The following is a 23,138-nucleotide window of genomic DNA, read 5'->3' as shown; positions in this document are numbered from 1 at the left end:
GGGTCAGTGGTCGCCTGTCAGCCGGGGTCAGTGGTCGCCTGTCAGCCGGGGTCAGTGGTCGCCGGTCAGCCGGGGTCAGTGGTCGCCTGTCAGCCGGGGTCAGTGGTCGCCGGTCAGCCGGGGTCAGTGGTCGCCGGTCAGCCGGGGTCAGAGGTCGCCTGTCAGCCGGGGTCAGAGGTCGCCTGTCAGCCGGGGTCAGTGGTCGCCTGTCAGCCGGGGTCAGTGGTCGCCTGTCAGCCGGGGTCAGTGGTCGCCGGTCAGCCGGGGTCAGTGGTCGCCTGTCAGCCGGGGTCAGTGGTCGCCGGTCAGCCGGGGTCAGTGGTCGCCTGTCAGCCGGGGTCAGAGGTCGCCTGTCAGCCGGGGTCAGAGGTCGCCTGTCAGCCGGGGTCAGGGGTCGCCTGTCAGCCGGGGACAGGGGTCGCCTGTCAGCCGGGGACAGGGGTCGCCTGTCAGCCGGGGTCAGGGGTCGCCTGTCAGCCGGGGACAGGGGTCGCCTGTCAGCCGGGGTCAGGGGTCGCCTGTCAGCCGGGGTCAGTGGTCGCCTGTCAGCCGAGGTCAGAGGTCGCCTGTCGGCCGGGATCAGAGGTCGCCTGTCAGCTGGGGTCAGAGGTCGCCTGTCGGCCGGGGTCAGGGGTCGCCTGTCAGCCGGGGTCAGAGGTCGCCTGTCAGCCGGGGTCAGGGGTCGCCTGTCAGCCGAGGTCAGAGGTCGCCTGTCGGCCGGGGTCAGAGGTCGCCTGTCAGCCGGGGTCAGGGGTCGCCTGTCAGCTGAGGTCAGAGGTCGCCTGTCGGCCGGGGTCAGAGGTCTCCTGTCAGCCGGGGTCAGAGGTCGCCTGTCGGCCGGGGTCAGGGGTCGCCTGTCAGCCGGGGTCAGGGGTCACCTGTCAGCCGGGGTCAGGGGTCGCCTGTCAGCCGGGGTCAGGGGTCGCCTGTCAGCTGGGGTCAGAGGTCGCCTGTCAGCCGGGGACAGGGGTCGCCTGTCAGCCGGGGTCAGGCGTCGCCTGTCAGCCGGGGTCAGGGGTCGCCTGTCAGCCGGGGTCAGGCGTCGCCTGTCAGCCGGGGTCAGGGGTCGCCTGTCAGCCGGGGTCAGGGGTCGCCTGTCAGCCGGGGACAGGGGTCGCCTGTCAGCCGGGGTCAGGGGTCGCCTGTCAGCCGGGGTCAGGGGTCGCCTGTCAGCCGGGGACAGGGGTCGCCTGTCAGCCGGGGTCAGAGGTCGCCTGTCAGCCGGGGTCAGAGGTCGCCTGTCGGCCGGGGTCAGGGGTCGCCTGTCAGCCGGGGACAGGGGTCGCCTGTCAGCCGGGGTCAGGGGTCGCCTGTCAGCCGGGGTCAGGGGTCGCCTGTCAGCCGGGGACAGGGGTCGCCTGTCAGCCGGGGTCAGTGGTCGCCTGTCAGCCGAGGTCAGGGGTCGCCTGTCAGCCGGGGTCAGGGGTCGCCTGTCAGCCGGGGTCAGAGGTCGCCTGTCAGCCGGGGTCAGAGGTCGCCTGTCGGCCGGGGTCAGAGGTCGCCTGTCAGCCGAGGTCAGGGGTCGCCTGTCAGCCGGGTCAGGGGTCGCCTGTCAGCCGAGGTCAGGGGTCGCCTGTCAGCCGAGGTCAGGGGTCGCCTGTCGGCCGGGATCAGGGGTCGCCTGTCGGCCGGGGTCAGAGGTCGCCTGTCAGCCGGGGTCAGAGGTCGCCTGTCAGCCGGGGTCAGAGGTCGCCTGTCGGCCAGGGTCAGAGGTCGCCTGTCGGCCGGGGTCAGGGGTCGCTTGTCAGCCGGGGTCGCCTGTCAGCCGAGGTCAGAGGTCGCCTGTCGGCCGGGGTCAGAGGTCTCCTGTCAGCCGGGGTCAGAGGTCGCCTGTCGGCCGGGGTCAGGGGTCGCCTGTCAGCCGGGGTCAGGGGTCACCTGTCAGCCGGGGTCAGGGGTCGCCTGTCAGCCGGGGTCAGGGGTCGCCTGTCGGCTGGGGTCAGGGGTCGCCTGTCAGCCGGGGTCAGAGGTCGCCTGTCGGCCGGGGTCAGAGGTCGCCTGTCAGCCGGGGTCGCCTGTCAGCCGAGGTCAGAGGTCGCCTGTCGGCCGGGGTCAGAGGTCTCCTGTCAGCCGGGGTCAGAGGTCGCCTGTCGGCCGGGGTCAGGGGTCGCCTGTCAGCCGGGGTCAGAGGTCGCCTGTCGGCCGGGGTCAGAGGTCGCCTGTCAGCCGGGGTCACCTGTCAGCCGAGGTCAGAGGTCGCCTGTCGGCTGGGGTCAGAGGTCTCCTGTCAGCCGGGGTCAGAGGTCGCCTGTCGGCCGGGGTCAGGGGTCGCCTGTCAGCCGGGGTCAGGGGTCACCTGTCAGCCGGGGTCAAGGGTCGCCTGTCAGCCGGGGTCAGGGGTCGCCTGTCAGCCGGGGTCAGAGGTCGCCTGTCAGCCGGGGACAGGGGTCGCCTGTCAGCCGGGGTCAGGGGTCGCCTGTCAGCCGGGGTCAGGGGTCGCCTGTCAGCCGGGGTCAGGGGTCGCCTGTCAGCCGGGGTCAGGGGTCGCCTGTCAGCCGGGGACAGGGGTCGCCTGTCAGCCGGGGTCAGGGGTCGCCTGTCAGCCGGGGTCAGGGGTCGCCTGTCAGCCGGGGACAGGGGTCGCCTGTCAGCCGGGGTCAGAGGTCGCCTGTCGGCCGGGGTCAGAGGTCGCCTGTCGGCCGGGATCAGAGGTCGCCTGTCAGCTGGGGTCAGAGGTCGCCTGTCGGCCGGGGTCAGGGGTCGCCTGTCAGCCGGGGACAGGGGTCGCCTGTCAGCCGGGGTCGCCTGTCAGCCGGGGTCAGGGGTCGCCTGTCAGCCGGGGACAGGGGTCGCCTGTCAGCCGGGGTCGCCTGTCAGCCGGGGTCAGGGGTCGCCTGTCAGCCGGGGACAGGGGTCGCCTGTCAGCCGGGGTCAGTGGTCGCCTGTCAGCCGAGGTCAGGGGTCGCCTGTCAGCCGAGGTCAGGGGTCGCCTGTCAGCCGGGGTCAGAGGTCGCCTGTCAGCCGGGGTCAGAGGTCGCCTGTCGGCCGGGGTCAGAGGTCGCCTGTCAGCCGAGGTCAGGGGTCGCCTGTCAGCCGGGGTCAGGGGTCGCCTGTCAGCCGGGGACAGGGGTCGCCTGTCAGCCGGGGTCAGTGGTCGCCTGTCAGCCGGGGTCAGGGGTCGCCTGTCAGCCGGGGTCAGGGGTCGCCTGTCAGCCGGGGACAGGGGTCGCCTGTCAGCCGGGGTCAGTGGTCGCCGGTCAGCCGGGGTCAGTGGTCGCCTGTCAGCCGGGGTCAGTGGTCGCCTGTCAGCCGGGGTCAGGGGTCGCCTGTCAGCCGGGGTCAGGGGTCGCCTGTCAGCCGGGGTCAGGGGTCGCCTGTCAGCCGGGGACAGGGGTCGCCTGTCAGCCGGGGTCAGTGGTCGCCTGTCGGCCGGGGTCAGTGGTCGCCTGTCAGCCGAGGTCAGGGGTCGCCTGTCAGCCGGGGTCAGGGGTCGCCTGTCAGCCGGGGTCAGAGGTCGCCTGTCAGCCGGGGTCAGAGGTCGCCTGTCGGCCGGGGTCAGTGGTCGCCTGTCGGCCGGGGTCGCCTGTCAGCCGGGGTCAGAGGTCGCCTGTCAGCCGGGGTCAGAGGTCGCCTGTCGGCCGGGGTCAGAGGTCGCCTGTCGGCCGGGGTCAGTGGTCGCCTGTCGGCCGGGGTCAGGGGTCGCCTGTCGGCCGGGGTCAGTGGTCGCCTGTCGGCCGGGGTCAGTGGTCGCCTGTCAGCCGGGGTCAGTGGTCGCCTGTCGGCCGGGGTCAGGGGTCACCTGTCGGCCGGGGTCAGGGGTCGCCTGTCGGCCGGGGTCAGTGGTCGCCTGTCGGCCGGGGTCAGTGGTCGCCTGTCAGCCGGGGTCAGTGGTCGCCTGTCGGCCGGGGTCAGGGGTCGCCTGTCAGCCGGGGTCAGGGGTCGCCTGTCAGCCGGGGACAGGGGTCGCCTGTCAGCCGGGGTCAGAGGTCGCCTGTCAGCCGGGGTCAGAGGTCGCCTGTCAGCCGGGGTCAGAGGTCGCCTGTCGGCCGGGGTCAGTGGTCGCCTGTCGGCCGGGGTCAGGGGTCGCCTGTCAGCCGGGGTCAGGGGTCGCCTGTCAGCCGGGGTCAGAGGTCGCCTGTCGGCCGGGGTCAGAGGTCGCCTGTCGGCCGGGGTCAGTGGTCGCCTGTCGGCCGGGGTCAGTGGTCGCCTGTCGGCCGGGGTCAGTGGTCGCCTGTCGGCCGGGGTCAGTGGTCGCCTGTCAGCCGGGGTCAGTGGTCGCCTGTCGGCCGGGGTCAGGGGTCGCCTGTCGGCCGGGGTCAGGGGTCGCCTGTCGGCCGGGGTCAGGGGTCGCCTGTCAGCCGGGGTCAGTGGTCGCCTGTCGGCCGGGGTCAGTGGTCGCCTGTCAGCCGGGGTCAGTGGTCGCCTGTCGGCCGGGTCAGGGGTCGCCTGTCAGCCGGGGTCAGGGGTCGCCTGTCAGCCGGGGACAGGGGTCGCCTGTCAGCCGGGGTCAGAGGTCGCCTGTCGGCCGGGGTCAGAGGTCGCCTGTCGGCCGGGGTCAGTGGTCGCCTGTCGGCCGGGGTCAGGGGTCGCCTGTCAGCCGGGGTCAGAGGTCGCCTGTCAGCCGGGGTCAGAGGTCGCCTGTCGGCCGGGGTCAGAGGTCGCCTGTCGGCCGGGGTCAGTGGTCGCCTGTCGGCCGGGGTCAGTGGTCGCCTGTCGGCCGGGGTCAGTGGTCGCCTGTCAGCCGGGGTCAGTGGTCGCCTGTCGGCCGGGGTCAGGGGTCGCCTGTCGGCCGGGGTCAGGGGTCGCCTGTCGGCCGGGGTCAGGGGTCGCCTGTCAGCCGGGGTCAGGGGTCGCCTGTCAGCCGGGGTCAGGGGTCGCCTGTCAGCCGGGGTCAGTGGTCGCCTGTCAGCCGGGGTCAGTGGTCGCCTGTCAGCCGGGGTCAGTGGTCGCCTGTCAGCCGGGGTCAGTGGTCGCCTGTCAGCCGGGGTCAGTGGTCGCCTGTCAGCCGGGGTCAGTGGTCGCCTGTCGGCCGGGGTCAGTGGTCGCCTGTCGGCCGGGGTCAGTGGTCGCCGGTCAGCCGGGGTCAGTGGTCGCCTGTCAGCCGGGGTCAGTGGTCGCCGGTCAGCCGGGGTCAGTGGTCGCCTGTCAGCCGGGGTCAGTGGTCGCCTGTCAGCCGGGGTCAGTGGTCGCCTGTCAGCCGGGGTCAGTGGTCGCCTGTCAGCCGGGGTCAGTGGTCGCCGGTCAGCCGGGGTCAGTGGTCGCCTGTCAGCCGGGGTCAGTGGTCGCCGGTCAGCCGGGGTCAGTGGTCGCCTGTCAGCCGGGGTCAGTGGTCGCCTGTCGGCCGGGGTCAGTGGTCGCCTGTCGGCCGGGGTCAGTGGTCGCCTGTCAGCCGGGGTCAGTGGTCGCCTGTCAGCCGGGGTCAGTGGTCGCCTGTCTGTCAGCCGGGGTCAGTGGTCGCCTGTCGGCCGGGGTCAGTGGTCGCCTGTCAGCCGGGGTCAGTGGTCGCCTGTCAGCCGGGGTCAGTGGTCGCCTGTCGGCCGGGGTCAGTGGTCGCCTGTCGGCCGGGGTCAGTGGTCGCCGGTCAGCCGGGGTCAGTGGTCGCCTGTCAGCCGGGGTCAGTGGTCGCCTGTCAGCCGGGGTCAGTGGTCGCCTGTCAGCCGGGGTCAGTGGTCGCCTGTCAGCCGGGGTCAGTGGTCGCCTGTCAGCCGGGGTCAGTGGTCGCCGGTCAGCCGGGGTCAGTGGTCGCCTGTCAGCCGGGGTCGGTGGTCGCCGGTCAGCCGGGGTCAGTGGTCGCCGGTCAGCCGGGGTCAGAGGTCGCCTGTCAGCCGGGGTCAGTGGTCGCCTGTCAGCCGGGGTCAGTGGTCGCCTGTCAGCCGGGGTCAGTGGTCGCCTGTCAGCCGGGGTCAGTGGTCGCCGGTCAGCCGGGGTCAGTGGTCGCCTGTCAGCCGGGGTCAGTGGTCGCCGGTCAGCCGGGGTCAGTGGTCGCCTGTCAGCCGGGGTCAGAGGTCGCCTGTCAGCCGGGGTCAGTGGTCGCCTGTCGGCCGGGGTCAGTGGTCGCCTGTCGGCCGGGGTCAGTGGTCGCCTGTCAGCCGGGGTCAGTGGTCGCCTGTCGGCCGGGGTCAGGGGTCGCCTGTCGGCCGGGGTCAGGGGTCGCCTGTCGGCCGGGGTCAGGGGTCGCCTGTCAGCCGGGGTCAGTGGTCGCCTGTCGGCCGGGGTCAGTGGTCGCCTGTCAGCCGGGGTCAGTGGTCGCCTGTCAGCCGGGGTCAGTGGTCGCCTGTCTGTCAGCCGGGGTCAGTGGTCGCCTGTCGGCCGGGGTCAGTGGTCGCCTGTCAGCCGGGGTCAGTGGTCGCCTGTCAGCCGGGGTCAGTGGTCGCCTGTCGGCCGGGGTCAGTGGTCGCCTGTCGGCCGGGGTCAGTGGTCGCCGGTCAGCCGGGGTCAGTGGTCGCCTGTCAGCCGGGGTCAGTGGTCGCCTGTCAGCCGGGGTCAGTGGTCGCCTGTCAGCCGGGGTCAGTGGTCGCCTGTCAGCCGGGGTCAGTGGTCGCCTGTCAGCCGGGGTCAGTGGTCGCCGGTCAGCCGGGGTCAGTGGTCGCCTGTCAGCCGGGGTCGGTGGTCGCCGGTCAGCCGGGGTCAGTGGTCGCCGGTCAGCCGGGGTCAGAGGTCGCCTGTCAGCCGGGGTCAGTGGTCGCCTGTCAGCCGGGGTCAGTGGTCGCCTGTCAGCCGGGGTCAGTGGTCGCCTGTCAGCCGGGGTCAGTGGTCGCCGGTCAGCCGGGGTCAGTGGTCGCCTGTCAGCCGGGGTCAGTGGTCGCCGGTCAGCCGGGGTCAGTGGTCGCCTGTCAGCCGGGGTCAGAGGTCGCCTGTCAGCCGGGGTCAGTGGTCGCCTGTCGGCCGGGGTCAGTGGTCGCCTGTCGGCCGGGGTCAGTGGTCGCCTGTCAGCCGGGGTCAGTGGTCGCCTGTCGGCCGGGGTCAGGGGTCGCCTGTCGGCCGGGGTCAGGGGTCGCCTGTCGGCCGGGGTCAGGGGTCGCCTGTCAGCCGGGGTCAGTGGTCGCCTGTCGGCCGGGGTCAGTGGTCGCCTGTCAGCCGGGGTCAGTGGTCGCCTGTCGGCCGGGTCAGGGGTCGCCTGTCAGCCGGGGTCAGGGGTCGCCTGTCAGCCGGGGACAGGGGTCGCCTGTCAGCCGGGGTCAGAGGTCGCCTGTCGGCCGGGGTCAGAGGTCGCCTGTCGGCCGGGGTCAGTGGTCGCCTGTCGGCCGGGGTCAGGGGTCGCCTGTCAGCCGGGGTCAGAGGTCGCCTGTCAGCCGGGGTCAGAGGTCGCCTGTCGGCCGGGGTCAGAGGTCGCCTGTCGGCCGGGGTCAGTGGTCGCCTGTCGGCCGGGGTCAGTGGTCGCCTGTCGGCCGGGGTCAGTGGTCGCCTGTCAGCCGGGGTCAGTGGTCGCCTGTCGGCCGGGGTCAGGGGTCGCCTGTCGGCCGGGGTCAGGGGTCGCCTGTCGGCCGGGGTCAGGGGTCGCCTGTCAGCCGGGGTCAGGGGTCGCCTGTCAGCCGGGGTCAGTGGTCGCCTGTCAGCCGGGGTCAGTGGTCGCCTGTCAGCCGGGGTCAGTGGTCGCCTGTCAGCCGGGGTCAGTGGTCGCCTGTCAGCCGGGGTCAGTGGTCGCCTGTCAGCCGGGGTCAGTGGTCGCCTGTCAGCCGGGGTCAGTGGTCGCCTGTCAGCCGGGGTCAGTGGTCGCCTGTCGGCCGGGGTCAGTGGTCGCCGGTCAGCCGGGGTCAGTGGTCGCCTGTCAGCCGGGGTCAGTGGTCGCCGGTCAGCCGGGGTCAGTGGTCGCCTGTCAGCCGGGGTCAGTGGTCGCCTGTCAGCCGGGGTCAGTGGTCGCCTGTCAGCCGGGGTCAGTGGTCGCCTGTCAGCCGGGGTCAGTGGTCGCCGGTCAGCCGGGGTCAGTGGTCGCCTGTCAGCCGGGGTCAGTGGTCGCCTGTCAGCCGGGGTCAGTGGTCGCCGGTCAGCCGGGGTCAGTGGTCGCCTGTCAGCCGGGGTCAGTGGTCGCCTGTCAGCCGGGGTCAGTGGTCGCCTGTCGGCCGGGGTCAGTGGTCGCCTGTCAGCCGGGGTCAGTGGTCGCCTGTCAGCCGGGGTCAGTGGTCGCCTGTCAGCCGGGGTCAGTGGTCGCCTGTCTGTCAGCCGGGGTCAGTGGTCGCCTGTCGGCCGGGGTCAGTGGTCGCCTGTCAGCCGGGGTCAGTGGTCGCCTGTCAGCCGGGGTCAGTGGTCGCCTGTCGGCCGGGGTCAGTGGTCGCCTGTCGGCCGGGGTCAGTGGTCGCCGGTCAGCCGGGGTCAGTGGTCGCCTGTCAGCCGGGGTCAGTGGTCGCCTGTCAGCCGGGGTCAGTGGTCGCCTGTCAGCCGGGGTCAGTGGTCGCCTGTCAGCCGGGGTCAGTGGTCGCCTGTCAGCCGGGGTCAGTGGTCGCCTGTCAGCCGGGGTCAGTGGTCGCCGGTCAGCCGGGGTCAGTGGTCGCCTGTCAGCCGGGGTCAGTGGTCGCCGGTCAGCCGGGGTCAGTGGTCGCCTGTCAGCCGGGGTCAGAGGTCGCCTGTCAGCCGGGGTCAGTGGTCGCCTGTCAGCCGGGGTCAGTGGTCGCCTGTCAGCCGGGGTCAGTGGTCGCCTGTCAGCCGGGGTCAGTGGTCGCCTGTCAGCCGGGGTCAGTGGTCGCCGGTCAGCCGGGGTCAGTGGTCGCCTGTCAGCCGGGGTCAGTGGTCGCCGGTCAGCCGGGGTCAGTGGTCGCCTGTCAGCCGGGGTCAGAGGTCGCCTGTCAGCCGGGGTCAGAGGTCGCCTGTCGGCCGGGGTCAGTGGTCGCCTGTCAGCCGGGGTCAGTGGTCGCCGGTCAGCCGGGGTCAGTGGTCGCCTGTCAGCCGGGGTCAGAGGTCGCCTGTCAGCCGGGGTCAGTGGTCGCCTGTCAGCCGGGGTCAGTGGTCGCCGGTCAGCCGGGGTCAGTGGTCGCCGGTCAGCCGGGGTCAGTGGTCGCCTGTCAGCCGGGGTCAGAGGTCGCCGGTCAGCCGGGGTCAGAGGTCGCCGGTCAGCCGGGGTCAGTGGTCGCCTGTCAGCCGGGGTCAGTGGTCGCCGGTCAGCCGGGGTCAGTGGTCGCCGGTCAGCCGGGGTCAGTGGTCGCCGGTCAGCCGGGGTCAGTGGTCGCCGGTCAGCCGGGGTCAGTGGTCGCCGGTCAGCCGGGGTCAGTGGTCGCCTGTCGGCCGGGGTCAGAGGTCGCCTGTCGGCCGGGGTCAGAGGTCGCCTGTCGGCCGGGGTCAGTGGTCGCCTGTCAGCCGGGGTCAGTGGTCGCCTGTCAGCCGGGGTCAGAGGTCGCCTGTCGGCCGGGGTCAGTGGTCGCCTGTCAGCCGGGGTCAGTGGTCGCCTGTCGGCCGGGGTCAGGGGTCGCCTGTCGGCCGGGGTCAGGGGTCGCCTGTCGGCCGGGGTCAGGGGTCGCCTGTCAGCCGGGGTCAGGGGTCGCCTGTCAGCCGGGGTCAGGGGTCGCCTGTCAGCCGGGGTCAGTGGTCGCCTGTCAGCCGGGGTCAGTGGTCGCCTGTCAGCCGGGGTCAGTGGTCGCCTGTCAGCCGGGGTCAGTGGTCGCCTGTCAGCCGGGGTCAGTGGTCGCCTGTCAGCCGGGGTCAGTGGTCGCCTGTCAGCCGGGGTCAGTGGTCGCCTGTCAGCCGGGGTCAGTGGTCGCCTGTCGGCCGGGGTCAGTGGTCGCCGGTCAGCCGGGGTCAGTGGTCGCCTGTCAGCCGGGGTCAGTGGTCGCCGGTCAGCCGGGGTAAGTGGTCGCCTGTCAGCCGGGGTCAGTGGTCGCCTGTCAGCCGGGGTCAGTGGTCGCCTGTCAGCCGGGGTCAGTGGTCGCCGGTCAGCCGGGGTCAGTGGTCGCCTGTCAGCCGGGGTCAGTGGTCGCCTGTCAGCCGGGGTCAGTGGTCGCCGGTCAGCCGGGGTCAGTGGTCGCCTGTCAGCCGGGGTCAGTGGTCGCCTGTCAGCCGGGGTCAGTGGTCGCCTGTCGGCCGGGGTCAGTGGTCGCCTGTCAGCCGGGGTCAGTGGTCGCCTGTCAGCCGGGGTCAGTGGTCGCCTGTCAGCCGGGGTCAGTGGTCGCCTGTCTGTCAGCCGGGGTCAGTGGTCGCCTGTCGGCCGGGGTCAGTGGTCGCCTGTCAGCCGGGGTCAGTGGTCGCCTGTCAGCCGGGGTCAGTGGTCGCCTGTCGGCCGGGGTCAGTGGTCGCCTGTCGGCCGGGGTCAGTGGTCGCCGGTCAGCCGGGGTCAGTGGTCGCCTGTCAGCCGGGGTCAGTGGTCGCCTGTCAGCCGGGGTCAGTGGTCGCCTGTCAGCCGGGGTCAGTGGTCGCCTGTCAGCCGGGGTCAGTGGTCGCCTGTCAGCCGGGGTCAGTGGTCGCCTGTCAGCCGGGGTCAGTGGTCGCCGGTCAGCCGGGGTCAGTGGTCGCCTGTCAGCCGGGGTCAGTGGTCGCCGGTCAGCCGGGGTCAGTGGTCGCCTGTCAGCCGGGGTCAGAGGTCGCCTGTCAGCCGGGGTCAGTGGTCGCCTGTCAGCCGGGGTCAGTGGTCGCCTGTCAGCCGGGGTCAGTGGTCGCCTGTCAGCCGGGGTCAGTGGTCGCCGGTCAGCCGGGGTCAGTGGTCGCCTGTCAGCCGGGGTCAGTGGTCGCCGGTCAGCCGGGGTCAGTGGTCGCCTGTCAGCCGGGGTCAGAGGTCGCCTGTCAGCCGGGGTCAGAGGTCGCCTGTCGGCCGGGGTCAGTGGTCGCCTGTCAGCCGGGGTCAGTGGTCGCCTGTCAGCCGGGGTCAGTGGTCGCCTGTCAGCCGGGGTCAGAGGTCGCCTGTCAGCCGGGGTCAGTGGTCGCCTGTCAGCCGGGGTCAGTGGTCGCCGGTCAGCCGGGGTCAGTGGTCGCCGGTCAGCCGGGGTCAGTGGTCGCCGGTCAGCCGGGGTCAGTGGTCGCCTGTCAGCCGGGGTCAGAGGTCGCCGGTCAGCCGGGGTCAGAGGTCGCCGGTCAGCCGGGGTCAGTGGTCGCCTGTCAGCCGGGGTCAGTGGTCGCCGGTCAGCCGGGGTCAGTGGTCGCCGGTCAGCCGGGGTCAGTGGTCGCCGGTCAGCCGGGGTCAGTGGTCGCCGGTCAGCCGGGGTCAGTGGTCGCCTGTCAGCCGGGGTCAGAGGTCGCCTGTCAGCCGGGGTCAGAGGTCGCCTGTCGGCCGGGGTCAGTGGTCGCCTGTCAGCCGGGGTCAGTGGTCGCCTGTCAGCCGGGGTCAGAGGTCGCCGGTCCCGCTCCTCTGGTCTCTGCTGCTCCAGGCCCCGGGGCCGCGTCGACGATATTAAAACACTTCAAAGAATATCTGACAACTCACCTTCACCAATCCCGTCTGGACATTTCGCATTAATATGTTTTTCTTCGGGGCTCAAATGTAAAGTATCGGAAAAAACCCCAAAAAAGGAGCAGAGCAGCGGCGGCCTGAGGAGCCTGCGTCACCACCCCGAGGCGCGAGCCTGACGCGCATGCGCAGACTGAGAATACTGCGCTCGCGCGCACCTGAGACGCGCGCCCCAGTACAGCTCATGTGTACAGTGCCCGGTGTCTCTGCTGCGCATGCTCACTGGCGTCAACACCCCGAGGCGCGAGCCTGACGCGCATGCGCAGACTGAGAATACTTCGCGCGCACCTGAGACGCGCGCCCCATTACAGCTCATGTTTACAGAACCCGATGTCTCTGCTGCGCATGCTCACTGGAGTCACTACCCCGAGGCGCGAGCCTGACGCGCATGCGCGGACTGAGGACACGGGTTTACTGCGCTTGTGCGCACCTGAGAGACGCGCGCGCCGTAACAGCTCATTTGTCTTGAACCTGATGTCTCTGCTGCGCATGCTCACTGGCGGTACTTCCTCGCACTGCGCATGCTCCAGCCACGGGTGCTCCCTCGATGCGCATGCGCAGTGACCACGTTCGGCGTCTGTTGTAAGAGAACGTTTCCTAGTTTCTTAAGTCAGACTCATTACATTCAACGCTGCCGCACGGTCAACATCCGCCCGTCGGGGGAAACCCGGAAGTGTGCGTGCACAGTGAGGTCTTCAGGCGTATCAATACATCTCTGCTTGAAGAATGTCTCTGCTCATTACAATCGGCCCTCTCTCTGCCTGCGCATGCGCCAGCCAGCTCGCACGCGCCAGCCAGCTCGCGCACGCCCATCTTCGGATGTCAGGATGGGCGAGGCCTCTACTGCGCATGCTCATTGCAGTCGGGCAGCCGCGGCCTGCGCATGCGTCACCCTCATACCTGCCAATAGACCCCATTCAGGCGGAGACGACCCAAAAATGGCTTTATTTCAGCTGTCTCCCGCCTGAAATTGCATTTTCTACAATAGAAGTCAATGGGAAATTTTCATTCTACTGATTTTTACTTTAAATCCCCCACGTCCCTGACCTAAAATGTTAGCATGTTAGGTCACCATGGAGTGGCGTACCCCTTGCCTGCGCATGCGTCACGCTGGAGTGGCGCACCCCTTGCCTGCGCCTGGAGTGGAGCACCCCTTGCCTGCACATGCGTCACCCTGGAGTGGCGCACCCCTTGCCTGCGCATGCGTCACCCTTGAGTGGCGCACCCCTCTCCTGCGCATGCGTCACCCTGGAGTGGCGTACCCTTTGCCTGCGCATGCGTCACCCTGGAGTGGCGCACCCCTTGCCTGCGCATGCGTCACCCTTGAGTGGCGCACCCCTCTCCTGCGCATGCGTCACCCTGGAGTGGCGTACCCTTTGCCTGCGCATGCGTCACCCTGGAGTGGCGCACCCCTTGCCTGCGCATGCGTCAGCCTGGAGTGGCGCACCCCTTGCCTGTGCATGCCTAGAGTGGCGTACCCCTTGCCTGCGCATGCGTCAGCCTGGAGTGGCGTACCCCTTGCCTGCGCATGCGTCACCCTGGAGTGGCGCACCCCTTGCCTGTGCATGCCTAGAGTGGCGTACCCCTTGCCTGCGCATGCGTCAGCCTGGAGTGGCGTACCCCTTGCCTGCGCATGCGTCACCCTGGAGTGGCGCACCCCTTGCCTGTGCATGCCTAGAGTGGCGTACCCCTTGCCTGCGCATGCGTCAGCCTGGAGTGGCGTACCCCTTGCCTGCGCATGCGTCAGCCCGGAGTGGCGCACCCCTTGCCTGCGCATGCGTCACCCTGAGGTATCCTTTGCGTGCGAATGCGCAGCCAGTCACCTGTGCCGGTGCACTTGAGGAAAGCGGTTGCCCCTCTCAGGTCACATGAGGAGTTTTCCACTGCGCCCTTCGAGGACACGACAAGGGATACAAAACTTTCCAGTATTCGCAAAAAGAATTTTAGATTCTAATAAGGACACGGAGGCGAGGATTATGCTTCTCAGTTCTTTACTACTCAAACAGCAGCCAATGAAAAAACTGTAAACACAGGTAAAACACTACATATCCCAAGAGGCTTTGAACCACACCTCCTTCTTTAACCAATAACTAAGTATCAATGTTGGAAAACGAGGCAGTATCTGTGAGGCCTGCACAAATAACATGACTACATTTGTTCTTCACTGAGAACCAGACACCCAATTGTAGCCCCTGACTCTCAAAGGGTAGCGTTGCAGAGCAGTCTGAGTCTTACTCAAGGGAGGTGGTGTGGGCTAGCAATCGCCATTATAGGTGTGCAGGAATAACACTCAATCATTGATTGTCCAGTCTGTACTTTTCTTTATAAAAGTAAGAGTCCATTTATTAAACACACACACCACTCAATGCTATGCACCAGTTTACAAATATACATAAGCTGTTGGAATTACTTTGTGACATTGCATAACATCTCCACCCCCGCAGAGGGGGAGGGGTCTAGTACCACCACTCCCATGTATGCACATCATCTTGCCCCCAATGCAGTTAGTTGAACATAACCTGGAGCAAGGGCCCTGCGCACTGGCATCATCCCAGCGACGAACCATCCTGTTACCTCAACAAGCATTTAAAACAGGCACACCTGCCATGGTGACACACAACCCTGACCGAACATTTCCTACTGACCATGAAGTATACACCTCTACATCTTGAGAACTAACAGTCTGGATTCTTCACCTAAGCGCAGCAGCGAGAACACATGTTTAAGCATCAATTTAGAATGCAGTACTCTTTTGTTGGATATTAGAATGCGTTGCAATTACAGCCCCTAAAGGCATCACAGATGAAATCACAGGATTAAGCATATACAGCCCGACATCCTAGCAGGAATGTCTGGCAACATAACCCGCTTTGCTGATGACATCACCTTACACAGGTCCTTCACATTACACATGTGACCTTCACTCCCTCTGAAAGAAATAACATTAGTAAAGGCACTACGTGTGCAATTACACCTCTTCACCTTCAGGGAATGCCCTTCTCCAGACATCCTCAACTCAGCCCTTCATCACTTGGCGCACTTCTCAATACACCCTGTTAGAAATGGGGTTGCCAATTCTACGGGGGGTAGCATGGAGCAGAGCGGGCAGGCCAAACTCCTGAGGACATGTGTGAAGCATCCACGCAGTACGCACAGACGACACACCAGGCACACCACAAAAGAGACACAACACCACTTTGGATGAAAACGAATAACTCTTGTATTATTAAAAATATGCAAAAGTAAGGCACAGTAATCACATTGGGGCGCCAACTGGCGCCAGGGCAATGTATACCAGGGGGATTTTTTACAAGGGTAATCAGAAAAAGAATAAAAAGGTAAGTCCGTTAGTTTCCAGGGCTGAAATAAAGACAAGCGTTAGCAATTGACATGAACCATCAGCGACATCAATGTGAGGGAAAGAAACACTAGGCATGAAAGCCCATTATGCATAAACTCCTTAGGCCAGCAACACTGTGCGCATAAACATGGCATCAACAACATTAGCAACAGGCCTGAATCACACTAGGTGCAACATCATGGGCATAGCTTCACAATTACACTAGCACCGGGCATCAGCCATGAGCCTAGGTTCCCTTTTGTATAGGCTAAGACGGTACAGTATCCTTATCAATATAACTGGGGCCAACTACATTAGGTGCAAAACCAGGCATTTATACCTAACCAGTATATAACCCTAGCAGAGTCACCGCTGGCGCCACTGTGCAGTCACAAAGGGGGGGGTCTCCAGATCAAATGCCCTCTCAAAACAGTGGCCCCCAACAATCGCGACTGCCCTCTGTCCAGCGGGGCAGTCGTGTAGGAACAGTCCAGTCCTGTCCTGACCCTGTCACCGGGGGATGGGCACCGACAGTGTGCCCCGATACACCCCCAACACAGTCTAATGAAGCCCCCACTCACCGTGCTCCTTGGGCTCTTCCTCTGGCTCTGGGCTCTCACCGGCGCCAATGCGGCAGGGGGAGGCAGGCACCGACAATGTGCCTCGAGGCCCCCCCTCCGATTCCTCCGAACAGCTGCTGGCTCTGCGGAGCTCTCTCCGGGCTGCTTTCTTGGGCACCGGCAGTGCCCAAAACGGGTCCCGCTGCTCCTGGGGTGGCTGCAGGGCTCTCTCACCACACGGAGCCCTGCAGACGTCGGCCGCTCTCTCCGGTGGCTTCAGGCAGCCAACACCATTCCCGCGGGGCTCTCCTCCTCACGGGAGCCCGGCCTACACCGGCACTCCTCCAGCCTTCACCCGGGCTCCCTCCTGGGACCCGGGGCTTAGGGCCGGCTTCTTCCTGCTTCACCCGAGCCCCTCCTCTCTCGCGGGGACCCAGGACTTCGAGGCAGCCTCCGCAAGGCTGCAGGCTTCTTTGGGGCCAGCCGGAGTAGGCTCCCACCTGGCTCCTTCACCGTCACGGGGCTCCCCTTAGCTCACGGGAGCCCCGCAGCACCTCCCTCTGGCCTTCCGGGTCTCACTCCATCCAGCCGCCAATCAGGGCGCGCCCTCCAGTGGGCGCGGCGGCAAGTTCCAATACGTGCACGGCAGGGCGGGGGGCGGTCGATGACGCGGCCGGCGCCCCTTCACGTGATGGCGGCACTTTCGGCTTCCCAGGCCCAGCGCAGCCTTCAGGATTTTCACAGTGGCCCTCCCCAGGCTTCAGGGGGTCGTGGCGGCGATAACGCGGGGTAGGCTCCCGCTAGGATAAGGACGCGGCACTCTCCTATCTCTTTCTCCCGGGCCACAGTGATGAGTTGGCGGCAATCTGCGGGGTAGGCACCCGCTAAGTTTGTAACATGCAGGGTAGGCTCCCGCTTCTTTTAGGCATCCAGAGCGCCGCCACTACTCGGGGTGGGCACCCTCGGTGCTCCCAACCAAAATACTTCCTATGGGCCACACAGCGCTTCTGCAGCACTGCGCTTCCAAAGGGCACAGCACTTCCAGATTATAGCGCTTAACAGGCAGCACTCATCTAGGGCTACACAGCAGTTCAGGCAGTAGCACCTCCAGCCGGGTAGCGCTTCGCAGGGCCCCAGCGTCTCTTCACAGCACAGCGCTTTAGGGGTATATCGCTTGGGGGCAGGCAGTCCCAATAGCAAGCCCCTGGGTAACGCTCCTCACCTCCTGGGGGCGGGGGTCCAGTCCAGCCCCAATATGGCGCTCTCCTCTACTTCAGGGGCTTCTAGGCGCGGCGCTTGCCTGGCGCAAGGTCCCAGCAGCTTTAGGGACCTAAAATGGCCCTCTTTCTCCAGGGGGCCGGGTGGCAGAGCAGCAGGCACTACTGGGCCAGGTCAATAGTTAGTGCGGACTCATAAAAAACATGGCAGTAGGCTTTCACCATCCTCCACGGTAGGCTTTCACCTCCTCCTACACAGCAGCCTGAACTCCTGCAGTGGGGCTTCCACTAGCCCTGGGGACAGCAGAGGGGTTTTAGATGGGTGCAGGGTCCAGCACACAGGCCCAAGTGGCGGTATCCCCTGGCAGCAGGTCCCTTCACGCTACTGTCTCTGCTCTGTCTCAGCACATGGTGGCACATCCCCCTTATTTATATGCCCCTCACCCCACCTTCCAGGCAGTGCCAGAGCCTTCTAGAATTCTCAGGTGAACTAGTTCTAACTGGTTCAGGGGGAGGAGTAGAGCACCCTGGGTGCCAGGCTTTCCCTCCAAAAGCAGGGATGACTGGGTACCTAACATCTAGACCGCTAACCAACTGCAGTCAGGTGGCACAACACATAGCCATGGCATCCATTTTAAATACAGCATTCCATCAGGGTACATTTCTAACAGGGGGTTATCACAGGTGCGCACACCATTGCATTACATTTTCATATTACACCGGGCATCTCATACCACACATGGCCTATACAGCAATCTTTACCATGAGGGAGACATTCTAAATTAGGGGGGTGAAAAGTGAAAATTTTTGGGGAAAAGGGGCCAAGTCCAACACACCCCCAGCTGAAGAACCAAAGTTCCAGCCCAGGAGGTGTTAAAATGCTGACTGAGCCCTTGAGGGGTTATCCTTTTCAAGTCCTCATGAGACTTAGGGAGAGACTTCTCTTCGTGCTGGGGCAAGACTGCGTAGCTTCTGCAGCTCCCCCTGCCCCTTGTCACACATGTGGTGGGGACCCCGTTCTCCTGGGGCCACCACAACCAGAGACAATGCTGGCTTTTCCTTGCAGGCCGGGCCGGGGCTGCAAGGCATTATGGGGCACTTCCTTCATTCCCTGCACATATTATAGCAGCGGCTCTCCCGCTGCGTCGGGGGGAGCCACAATGTGGGCCTCCGGCCTCTTTTTACTTCCGTTGTAGAGTCCGGTCCCACCCCGACCTCCAGGTAAGTGATACAGCTCGGGGAGCCAACCCCCGGCCTCGCATGACAATTTTCGCGGGCCCGGTCCCACCCGGGACCCCCGCAGGACCTCAACGTTGGAGGGCAGCCCAGGGAGCCCACCCTTGGCTGCCCCCACCGGGTCCCCGCCCGGCCAGCACCCTCGCATGCTACCGCAGGAGCCAGGACATCTCTTCTGGTCTGCCCGCTCTGGCAGATACAAGGGTTCCGATGGGTCCGTCCGGTCCTCGGGAGAGTGTGACAACACCCCCTGCCTTCCTCCCGCCATGGGAGAGTGCAGCGGCACTCCCCCAGTCTCCTCTCTCTCTTCGGAGCCTGGAGATGGGGTCCCTGGCCCCTAGGCCAGCTTCACGGGGAGCACGCCTGCGCTCCCCAACTTGCCTCTTCTGCGGGGGCCAGGGTGGGCTCCTGACACACCGCGTACACCACCGCCTCTTCTATGGGGCCCGGGGTTGGGTTCCCAAGCCCCTTGGGCACATTTTCACGGGGAGCTTTCATCTTTGCTGGGGAGCGCGACAGCGCTCCCCCAACTTTCATCTTCGGGGGGTAGGCCAGAGATTGATTGTGAACCCCTTACAATCAACTTCTGTCCAGAGCAACAATCCCCAAAGCGCAGCCGAAGCAACTCCCTTACCCCCTCCCCATCCCCTGGCAGTACTGCCGCAGCTGGTCCTGGTGCTGCTGCAGAAGGACGCCTGCGGGACCAACAGTTCAAGTAAGAGGGAGTGGGTATGGAGTGAGTGAGTGAGTGAGATTACGCGGGGCGGGGTGGGTATATATGCCTGGACGCAGCTCTTAACTTGAATGCAAATACTGAAGCACTTTTATAGCGTGGCTCTGTGGAGTAGCCTTGCACTCCACAGCGCCAGCGACGTTGAAATGCTGGTTCAATTGTTGTAATTTAGCAATGATTAGGTTAAGCATTAGCAGAAAACATCTTGTATTTAGAGACTATCTTGTTCGTTTTATGGAATCCATTTTGTATTTCTATCAGCCATTTTGTTTGCCATGTGCTCACCATGTGCTCTGTCCTACCTTCATGTTAACTGCTCTTGAAATCTGCCTGGAGACGAGATATGTTTAGCCTCTTCTGCTTTGCACATGCTCAGTTGAGCTTACAGCTGTCCCCAACTTGTAACTGTCAGGATGTGTCCACCAGAAGTAGTTAACTATTAGCCCCTCCCACTTGTTGCTAGCACACTCTCTGTATGACCTTGTATGTATTTGAAACAGCATTCTGTACCTCGTACCGCCGTCATTTGAGCCCCTGTGTGGGTATAAAAGGACCAAGCTCCTTCCAGTCAGTGTGCTACTTCATACATTGCCGAAGGGTGCTGTGTGAATGTAGTTCCACCTCATGAGGTTTAATAAACTCTGTCTTTTCTATTCCAGCTTCTGTGCCAACTCTTTTCTATTGGTCTGAGGACTCTGTGCAGAGAAGGGAGAACCCCTAGCACTAGTAGGCCTTGCTGAGGCTCACTACTACACAATGTGCACATTCCATTGGGCAGGATGGATACAGTGTGGGAAACAGCTGTATCATTCATGTGAAGGCTACTCTACCACTGTGCATAGGGATGCGAGGCATGCAGGGGTGCAAGAGTTTGTGAAGTCAGAACTTGGGGGAAGGTGTGTATGATTAATATGCATTTAGGACATGGCTGAGGGTATGCAGATTAGGGACATGATATATGATGCATGTGGCAGTGATGCAGAACACCTGAGCCTGTGCTGACGGTGGGAAAAACGGCCATCAGTGGAGAATATGCAGGGCTGGGAGGGAGTGCCATGCCAGAGGTACACTGCACAGTGGGCATACTGGGTGGTGGATGCTTGCGGTGATGTACTTTAGAGAGAGTGAATACCTGGATGGAGGGAGGCTAGGGATGTTGGAGTGAGGGCTAAGAGTCAGACACATGCCCTTGTAAACAGTAGCTAACAGATATCGGAAATAAAGGCTCATGGAAGCAAGTGTTTTATGCTTTCTCCAGTTTAATATTATAGCCGAACACTATAACTTCTTCCACAACTGTTGGAGGTCTTGTGACGTCAGAAGAGAGTGCATGTTTCTCAAACCTGTGAGTCAGGCCCGCACTGGAGGGCTGCAGACAGGTGTGGTGGGATTGCATCACCTGGACCCTGACGGAGTCGGGTCATTCCATTCTAAGCTGTAACCAACTTGTAAATCTGGAGAATGTGGGACTCGACACTCAAGCTTTAATTACAAAAGGAACACTGGAGCGTAATTGGCTCTGGTGCCTCAAAGGACGTCACCAGAAATAGCTTCATTTCTCTCCGGACTGACAGAAGCAGCAAGGTCCAGGCCATATTACTCATCCAGGGTGGTTTAATCACTGCATTTAGGGTTTATAGGAGGGCCACGGAGCCAGGGTCTTATTACTAAAGTTAAACTGTCTGCTCTGCACTCTCCACTGCTTCTGAAGTTAAAGAGTGCTGACAGTCCTGCTAAAGACAATCTTGCGACTTGGGGCGTGGCTTGCGCGCAGCCAAGATGGCCGCATCTTTGTAAGCTCCGTCGCGTCGCTGGGAGGTTGCGCATCTCATTATGTGACCGAGCCCGTTTCTGCAGATAAAAATACCGGACTTTGCAAGCAGAATGCGCAGGCTTTGCTATGAGCGATTTTGGAGAAGCTGAGGTGTCTTTTGGCTCCAATATTCCTTCTGACGGCTGTCTCCTCAGGAATGCTCCTCAAAATGGTGGCTTACACATTCTGACTGGAAAGACGGCACTTTTGGGATAAGTACTGCCTGCTTGTCGCTTATTATTGACATTTCACTATTATTTTCAGTCAGAGACTCTTTTCACGCTGTGACACTCACCTTTCTTCTGTATTGTGGGGTGTGCCTGGTAGTGAGCTTATGGTTGAAGACCAATAAGAACTTTCTCTTTTGCGCCCTGAATTGCTCATTCTGCTGTCTCCCAAGAGGTTGTTTTTTGATCAGTAAGGTGTCCGGTGTTCCTTCAGTGGAGATAAATATACACAGAGAATTTCTTCATTGTCTCTATTGCTTCTTCTCATGGCAGACAACATGGGTCTTTCTCCAAAAACCAAGGACTCTAAAGGTAACCTCAAAAGATCCAAACAAACTTCTCCTACTCCAGAGCTTGTACCGAAAGACTCTGGTACTACTTTAGATGCTATTCTCTCTCGCCTGAATGATGATCATGATATTGCGCAGAGTACAAAAACCAATACTGATTTACTTCAAGTTGAAGTTGCGGCAATCAGAAGTGATTTCAAGAACTTAACACTTCGTGTTTCTAATGCTGAATCACGGATAAGTGTAGTGGAAGATTCCGCACACCAAAATCCCTGGCTGTATTACGGAGAGATCTTACGGAGCAGGAGGATCGAAATCGTAGAAGTAATCTACGGATCTTTGGTTTACCTGAAGATGCAGAGAAAATGGCGCCTTCAATGCTAGAGTTTTTTCTCAATTGGATGCCTACTGTGTTGAATATTTCTTTTCATCAGGACTTTGAAATAGAACGTGCACACAGGGTTCCCACATTTAGACCGCAGTCTTCACCTCATCCTCTGTATATCTCTGGTCTGTTATATCTTTTCTATATTTGAGTTGTGAGTATAGTGTGCAATGTATTTCTAATTTTTTCATAGATCATTCATGTTTATAGACAGGAAACCTATTGTCCAGGCCTCCCTCGCCGGAGTTTCGTCCAGCTGCAGGAAGTCAGACTCGTGTCTGTGGCAGCGGCATCCATTTTGTGATGCTGAGGCTCTGTTTAACTTTAACCGGGTAAAGCAGTAAGAGACATGTCTTTTCCCTCTAGAAGGGTGGAATGCTACCCCCGCCACCAGAATTGGCGGGGGTAGTATTCCAAAGTGTTTGACACCTTACACGACATGTTTTGATAAAGCCAAATCAAAAGGGCCGATTCACAGAACTAACTTAAGACAAAATCTTAAACTTACTACTTTTGGTATTCACAGAAGTTAGGATTTTGTCTTAAGACAGACTTAAGACAGACTTAAGTTAGGATTCTGTCTTAAGTCTGTCTTAAGTCTGTTTTAAGACAAAATCCTAACTTCTGTGAATACCAAAAGTAGTAAGTTTAGGATTTTGTCTTAAGTTAGTTCTGTGAATCGGGCCCTAAGTTAGCATTAACCGCGAGGATTATAATGCACTTAAGAGTATATGGTATGGCTAGATCATAGAGCAGCTATAAGGAGATGGTTCCGAAAGCTGCAGAGGGGCTCAGCTCATGCTAGGGCACGCTCTCACATACAACCAAGCACTCTGCCTTCAGAATTGTTAAGGCCTGTGTAGGAGAGTAGGGTCTGCAATCCTATGATCACTCAGATTTTTGCTTTTTTTGCTGCACTGGTTTACGACTTTCCCTGGCTGTGGGCCTGCTAATCAGACCCACAGCCTTGCTGTTCTCTCTATCCAAATTGTACTCAGGTACTGAATTGGCACTGGGCCCTCTCCAAGTCCCTGTACCCAGGGCTGAGGTGTACCCAGAAGTCTCCCAGGGGCTGAAGCATGTATTGTGCCACCCCTGGGCTGACTAACTAAACTGACACAACTGGCTGCACGACAGCTGGGGCAAGGTGGTGTACTCACCCTTTGCTTTAGATATAGTATACCTATATCTAACCCTAAAATGGACACACAGATCTCCTATCAGTCACTCCTATGGCAGGCCTTAACAATCCTGGAGGCAGAGTGCTTGGAATCGTGTGAGATGGTGCTCTGGCATGAGCTGAGCCTGTCTGCGGCTTTCGGGATCCATCCCTTAGCCGTTTCCATGATATCGCATACCATATACTCTTAAGTGCATTATAATCCTCGCGGTTAAATGCCAACTCTGGTATCGCTTTATCAAAACATGTCGAGTAAGGTGTCATACGAATTGGAATACTAACCCCTCGCCAATTCTGGCGACGGGGTTAGCATTCCACCCTTCTAGAGGGACACGACATGCATGTAACCTATAACCCCGGTTAAAGTCAAACAGAGCCTCAGCTCCACAAAATGGATGCTGCCACCGAGACACAAGTCTGCCCTCCTGCTGCTGGGAGTCCTCCCAGAGCAGGAGATAAGGACAAAGGGTTTCCTGCCAGGGGCGGTGCCAGCACCGTCCCAGACAGGATTTTGTGTATCCTAGGTAGGCAGGGCTACAGAGGAAGGTGACTGCAAGTGGCACCCCGGTGCTCACTGTGCATAGGCCGGCTGAAACCAGTTCCAGGGGCACTCCAGCCCCTGGCCTGGGGAAAGCCCGCCAAAGGAGAGGGGTGTAACCACCCCCCTCCTGGTCCCACCCATAGGGCAGGACTTAGTCGCGTGCCAGCCCCCTTTTCCCAGATAAAGGTAGGAGCAGGCCCCCTTCCAAATTAGATCATCTTTGGAATCAAGACACGACTTTCTGCGAAAGGACTTCAAGATTTCCTTCTTCAAGATTCTCCCTTGTGACTAAGGAGTAGTCACCCTGCATC

General features: G+C 62.7%; 2 protein-coding genes across 2 annotated transcripts in view; both read right to left on the bottom strand.

The window, feature by feature from the left end:
* LOC144809431 (uncharacterized) overlaps nucleotides 1-11,419 on the bottom strand; it is a 255,275-nt gene extending 243,856 nt beyond the window's left edge. Inside the window, 1 exon segment of the mRNA XM_078673717.1 lies at nucleotides 11,282-11,419. The gene's annotated coding sequence lies outside the window, so the exon portion shown is untranslated.
* LOC144809589 (uncharacterized) overlaps nucleotides 1-23,138 on the bottom strand; it is a 205,140-nt gene that overhangs the window by 85,364 nt on the left and 96,638 nt on the right. The window lies entirely within an intron of this gene.

This window comes from Lissotriton helveticus, chromosome 1_1 (assembly GCF_964261635.1).
Source record: "Lissotriton helveticus chromosome 1_1, aLisHel1.1, whole genome shotgun sequence".
Classification (NCBI taxonomy): Eukaryota; Metazoa; Chordata; class Amphibia; order Caudata; family Salamandridae; genus Lissotriton; species Lissotriton helveticus.
Note: the sequence above shows the minus strand (reverse complement) of the source record. Positions and strands in the feature narration are given on the sequence as shown.